The 7,033-nt window shown below is 43.1% G+C and overlaps 1 pseudogene; it reads left to right on the top strand.

Moving 5' to 3' along the window:
* Window positions 1-212: 212 nt before the first annotated feature.
* Window positions 213-1,235, top strand: LOC147423511 (uncharacterized; annotated as a pseudogene).
* Window positions 1,236-7,033: the final 5,798 nt, after the last annotated feature.

Here is a 7,033-nt window from a genome sequence, read left to right as displayed (position 1 = left end):
CACCGAAAAGAAGACACATAAGGATCCTAGAGCTTCCTACACCAGACATGTTTGAGCCTATGAGAGATTTGCTTTCAGATACTTGAGTATGTACAATGATGTAAAATTGTATAACTCCATTTCATATAACGTTTGTCCTCACTTGCAGATCATATGATGCATTTCTTAATATTGGCTCTTGTGATACAGGTTTTTAAGAAAACAACTACAACATGGCAGCCAACAAGGTCTGTACATTCCAAAATCTATGTTCCTTGAAGATAAACAATACGTTTAAATGAATAGAAACCTCTTCTCACAACATGCTTATTCTTTGTCCTCACTTGCAGCTATTTGATCTGTTCAAAAGTAACGCAACAAGCACTTCATCTGCAACAAACAATGACGGCTCATCAAACTATCCTACCTCCGGCCAGATGAGAATGGAAAATTTAGGAGGGGAGAATCCACACTCATACATAAAACCACGACCACACTACTCGCACATCCGCAGCTACATCAACTCAATGAAGCAGATATTGAAGCAAAATAGTGACAAACAGGCCAAGTTCACAACTGGACTGTAGAAAGAAATACTCAACAAACTTGAGTTGCAATACGACAAAACAACGAGAAGACTACTTGACGGGGAGGCTCTACAATTGCTACATACGAAGACAAAGGGCATTTCATTGTTTGCCATCAAGATGCTGCACTTTGGCTTCAACATAGAGCTTGACAAACTCCTCGATGTTGACAGGAAATGGCGACATGATATTAAACAAAATTAGGGTCGAGATGGGACTCGAAGAAAATGAACCAATATTGACAGACGAGAATTTCACTTGACACTTTGATCAAGAGTTATTCAACAAACGCTTCAGAGAAACGACAGACCCGTTCAGAAAAAGAAAGAAAAAAACAAGTAAACATTGCATCCACTACTTAAGTATAAGAACTATTTACAACTAACTGCATTTCTAAATCAGAACACAAATAATACTTACTTATGCAGTGCAGGAATACATCGCAGACATAAAGATCGAAATGGAGGACAATACTCGAGCAACTTAGACACAGGAGGAGACATCACCGGAGATGCCAACATCAAAGAGGCAGCGGTGGCAGAGGAGGAAATCAACTACATAGTCTACTCAATAACTTGCACAAAAAATGGAAGAAGATACATAGGCGTGACAAAGAACTACGACGTGAGGATAAAAGCACGCACGAGAAAACCACCCACAACAAAATGAGGAAAGAGGTTGCAGCATACCAGCCGTTCAATGATAATTTTAGGTTCGATGTTTTGCATACGATAAATAGCAAAAGTGTAGCTCTAGCATTAGAAAAAAAAGAGATCATAGCTCAGCAAGAAACTTCAACAGAGGGATATAATAATTTGATAGGCCATCCTCCTAATTGTCCAAAGTGCTATTTTTTGAAGTATCACAAAAAACTATAGTAGGTAATGTATATTCTCTTTTGACTTATTTCCTTACAGCGCAAGAATTCATTTTGGTAGTCTCGAGCATCTGTCTAGCTATTCTCAAAGTTCATAGGCCATTTCCATTACATCATCAATGTTGAGATTTCGAGCTCTACACCTTGAGCTGGCATCCACTACGGGTCTTGGCCGCTTACGGCATTTACTCACTGGCGTGTTAGGTGACTGACACGGAGGATCTCTGCCAGTGATTCTACAGCTGGACTACACTTATAGTGCCAGCCTAGTACGCTTCTAGCGAGTTCACACTTAGTGACCGCATGTACATATGTGCTACTTTTCAGCTTTAGCACTTAGTCATTTTGTACTCTCTTTTCTGCAGAGAAGAAGAAGAAGCTTTCCATCTCTGTGTGCTTTGTGCTTGTCTTGTGTAGCTCTCTTGTATCCTCATTCTTTACATGGTATCAGAGCCTGGTGCAGGCAAGAGAGGCTAAGAGAGCAAGAGCACAAGTTTCTGAACAGGTCTCCAAAGTGCAGTATACAGAGATTTACTGTACAAGAACAGTGGTTGTATGTACGCTTGATTGTGGACACTCGTTGAGTGTAGAAAGCGTTACAGGTACCACGATAGCAGGTGCAGCAGATTTGCAGGTTTTTGCAGATTGCAGCTATTTTGTCTTACTGCTTCAAGATGTCTGACGGTTTCAGTCAGATTGTTACTGAGAAGCTTGAGAAAAATAACTACCCTGCATGGAAGTTCAGAATAACAAATTTCCTAAAAGGAAAAGGTTATTGGGACTATGTAGAAGGAGACAATGAAAAGGAACCAGAGATTCCCGAGGCAAATGCTACAGCAGAACAAAGGAAATCTTTGAGGGACTGGCAACAAGGCCAGAGCAAAGTGATATATTGGCTTTCTATGAGCATCACAGATGGCATGATGGGCTATCTACAGGATGCTGAAACCCCCGCCATTGCATGGAGAAACTTAGGCAGAGTGTTCAAGGTGAACACCAAGGCCAGGAAGCTTCAACTAAAGTCAGAGTTAAATCAGGTTAAGAGGAACAACCTCTCCATCAATGATTATGCTTTGAAGATCAAGAGTATCATTGAGGCTCTTGGATCTATTAAAGTCTCAGTGGAAGACGATGACATTGTCCGTGCATGCTTGGATGGTCTAGGAGATGAGTATGTACATTTTAGGTCTTCCATGAATACAAGAGACGACATCCCCGTGTTCCAAGATTTGATTTCTATGCTTATTCTTGAGGAGAAGAACCTTGACACATCTTCTTCTCATGGCAGAAATAATTCTGAACAGGCCTTCTATTCTAACTCCAACAGAGGTAGAGGTAGAGGTCGTGGTCGAGGCCCAAGGGGTTGCAGGGGCCAATTTCTGGAAGGACAATCAAATCAAAACAATACAGGTGGCAGGGGAAACCAGTCTCAAGGCAGGGGGAGTCAAAGAGGTCGTGGTGCAGGATCAAGCAGGCAGCAACATACTCCAGATAGTAGAGAATGTTGGACTTGTGGTGAAAGAGGTCACATGTCACGTGACTGTCCAAAGGGAAAAGCAAGTAGAAAGAGAGAACAGGGCAACTATGCATCTACTAGCAGAGATGCAGATGACAGCAAAAACGAGCGCATGTTTGTTATGCAGCATGTAATGAATACAATGACTGCAGATAATTCCACCCAAGATGATGTTTGGTATGTGGATTCAGGTGCCTCTAATCACATGACGTCTCATGGATAGTGGTTTAGAGATATGTGCAAACCAGATGTGTCAGGCTATGTGCAGACAGGAGATGACACAACTCACCCCATTGCTCATGTAGGGGACATACCTCTAAATACGAAGAGTGGGAAATCAAAGTACTTAGCAGATGTACTTCATGTCCCAAACATTACAAAGAATCTTGTTTCTGTTGGACAAATGGTTGAGCAGGGTTTGCAGGTTCGCTTCAATCCAAATGGCTGTTATGTAGAAGATTTCCAGAATGGCTGTAAGCTGATCACAGAGGGCAAATGTGTGGGCAGAATGTTTACGCTGAATGTAGACATGCCTGAGGTAAAAGCTGCATTATTTGCACAGGGCACAGGTGTTGTGGCTGATGTTGACATTTGGCACAAACGCATTGGCCATGTCAATGAGCAGAGATTGAGCAGCATGCAATCAAAACAGATTGTAAAAGGTTTGCCCAAATTCAAGGTGGATGGTATGCATAAAGTGTGTGCAGCATGCCAGTTTGGAAAACAGTCAAAGGGCTCATTTCCACATGAGCGCAATGTATGTAAAAACCCACTTGAGGTGGTGCACACAGATGTTTGGGGTCCAACCGATACTGCAAGTATACATGGTTGCAGGTATTATGTCTCTTTCATTGATGACCATACAAGGAAAGTATGGGTCTACTTCATGTGTAACAAAAGTGAAGTGTTTGGTCACTTTCAAGACTTCAAAGTCATGATTGAGAAGGAGACAGATATGCAAATCAAGACATTGAGGTCAGATGGAGGGGGAGAGTACTTCTCCAATGATTTTTCAGATTTTCTGCGAATGTATGGTATACACAGGCAGTTTACATGCAGATATACTCCACAGCAGAATGGGGTCGCAGAAAGGAAAAACAGGCACATTGCAGAGGTTGCACGTGCATTGATGAATGAGAAGAACTGCCTCATCATTTCTGGGCTGAAGCTGTAAATACAACTGTGTCCATTATGAACAGGACACCTACAGCTGCGGTGCATGATGTAACACCTGAGGAAAAGTTTACAGATACAAAGCCTGATTTGGCACACTTGAAAGTGTTTGGCTGCATAGCTTACGTGCATGTACCAGATGAGTTGCGTAGGAAATTGGATCCTAAAGCAGAGAAATGTATTCTTGTGGGATATTCCCTTGAACAAAAGGGGTACAGGTGCTACAATCCTACTACACGAGAATTACGAGTGAGCAGAGATGTAGTCTTTGATGAGATGAGCAGCTGGTACAGTAATGCACATGGCACTATTGGGGCTGATGTAAAAGATGATGTGGTTGTACAAAATGTGAGGCCACGTCACAGGTTTTGAGTGGACCACAAGAGTCCTCTTCTCGTGGCTCTGTTGAGAAACCATGGAATGGTAGACTACGTACGCAGGTTACTCCACCAACAGGTACAGGGAATGTATCACGAAAAGGAAAGGAAAAGGTTGATCTTATGGCTGATGCATCATCAGGTTTTTCACATGTAGACATGGATTCAGATGGTTCTGAACAAAGTCTTGATGAGGAATTTGGAATTCCGGCTGTCAGGACACCTGGTGTAAGGAAAGTACAAGAAGATGCTAGAGGGCAAAGGAGTGACCCAGGACCGCGCAGATCTAATAGAGTCAGAAATCCAGTTCAGAAATTGACTTATGATGGGTATCTAGCGCATCACCAAGCCTACATGGCTAAGGTGATACAGGATGTGGAGCCCACATGTTTTGAGGATGCAGTTGGAAATGTGCATTGGGATGATGCAATGAATGAAGAGATGGCTGCATTGGAAGCAAATGACACATGGGAGTTGGTGCCATTGCCAAGTGGCAAGAAAGCTATTGGATGTAAATGGGTGTATAAAACCAAGCATAAGGCTGATGGTAACATTGAGCGTCACAAGGCAAGGCTGGTCGCAAAGGGTTATGCACAGACGTATGGCATAGACTATGAGGAGACCTTTGCTCCAGTGGCAAAGATGACGACAGTGAGAGCTGTCATAGCAGTGGCTGCATCTAGAGGATGGATTATGCATCAAATGGATGTAAGGAATGCCTTCTTGAATGGTGAGTTGCAAGAGGAAGTGTATATGGATCAGCCACCTGGTTATGTCGATCCAGGTTACCCAGATTATGTATGCAGACTTCTCAAAGCTTTGTATGGTTTGAAGCAGGGCTCTAGAGCATGGTATGACAGGATTGCCAAGTATCTTGTCAGTATTGGTTTTAGGAGAGCTCATGCTGATCATTCACTCTATGTACGTGAGAGTGATGTGGGGATTGTGGTCATTACCATATATGTAGATGACCTTATTATTGTTGGTGACAATGCTATGGAGATTGACCATGTGAAGGGTCTTCTCAAACAGGAGTTTGAAATGAAAGATTTAGGCGAGTTGCGCTACTTTCTTGGCATTGAGGTGATCAGGACTTCAGAGGGTGTATGGCTATCACAGAGACAATATGCTTTGGACATGGTGTCAAAGTATGGTATGGCTGATTGTAAGCCAATTTCTATTCCCTTGGATGTGAATGCAAAGCTGAGTGCAGAGAAGGGTGATGTTGTTGAGGATGTCAACATGTACAGGAAGATTGTGGGTAGTCTAATCTACTTGACTATCACAAGGCCAGACTTGAGCTACACAGTAGGCTTGGAGAGTCAGTTCATGCAGCTTCCGAGGAAGCCACATTTGGATGGAGTACGATGCACACTTAGGTATGTGCAAGGTACTCTTGACTACGCATTGTTCTATGCAGTAGATGCACCATTAGCATTGTATGGGTATACAGATGTAGATTGGGCAGGTAACATTGTTGATAGGAGATCTACGAGTGGCTTCATGTTCTCTTTTGGGAGTGATGCTGTTACTTGGAGCAGCAAAAAGCAGCCGACGGTTGCTTTATCGAGCACAGAGGCCGAGTACAGAGGTGCAGCAGTTGCGGCGTGCGAGGTAGCTTGGCTACGCACATTACTTGAGGACTTGGGAGTGCAGGTGGACCAGCAGATTTTCATCCATTGTGACAACCTCAGCAGCATGCAATTGGCTAGGAACCCAGTGTTCCATGCTAGGACCAAACACATAGAGGTCCATTACCACTACGTTCGAGAGCGAGTGTTGGCGGGTGACATCGACTTGGTCTACGTCAGCACAGAGGAGCAGATAGCGGATATCTTTACCAAGGCCCTCGGAGCTGAGAAGCTTCGACGTTTCCAGACTATGCTTGGACTCTGCGACATGCAGAGCTCGAGGGGGAGTGTTGAGATTTCGAGCTCTACACCTTGAGCTGGCATCCACTACGGGTCTTGGCCGCTTACGGCATTTACTCACTGGCGTGTTAGGTGACTGACACGGAGGATCTCTGCCAGTGATTCTACAGCTGGACTACACTTATAGTGCCAGCCTAGTACGCTTCTAGCGAGTTCACACTTAGTGACCGCATGTACATATGTGCTACTTTTCAGCTTTAGCACTTAGTCATTTTGTACTCTCTTTTCTGCAGAGAAGAAGAAGAAGCTTTCCATCTCTGTGTGCTTTGTGCTTGTCTTGTGTAGCTCTCTTGTATCCTCATTCTTTACAATCAATACATTGTGTCACTACGCAGTAAGATAGTAATTAGAATCTGGTTACACGTACGTTGAGCTGGTGGATATTTGATATTTTGGTTGTTCAGTTTATGATACCTTGGTAAAAAATTAGGTCATTTTTGATTGCTTAACACATTATATAGGATTTGTACATAGACCAAACAGGCTACTAAAATGGGTTTTTCTTGGTTGATTATATTATGTGCAACTTATGGTGATGTGCTGCTAGCAGGTTTTTTTCTTAGATATTGTGTTCTATCCGAACTATGGATGGG

This window comes from Adiantum capillus-veneris, chromosome 26, assembly GCF_014529385.1.
Source record: "Adiantum capillus-veneris isolate H3 chromosome 26, ASM1452938v2, whole genome shotgun sequence".
Classification (NCBI taxonomy): domain Eukaryota; kingdom Viridiplantae; phylum Streptophyta; class Polypodiopsida; order Polypodiales; family Pteridaceae; genus Adiantum; species Adiantum capillus-veneris.
The sequence above is the reverse complement of the archived record's forward strand: the minus strand, read 5'-3'. Positions and strand labels throughout refer to the sequence as shown.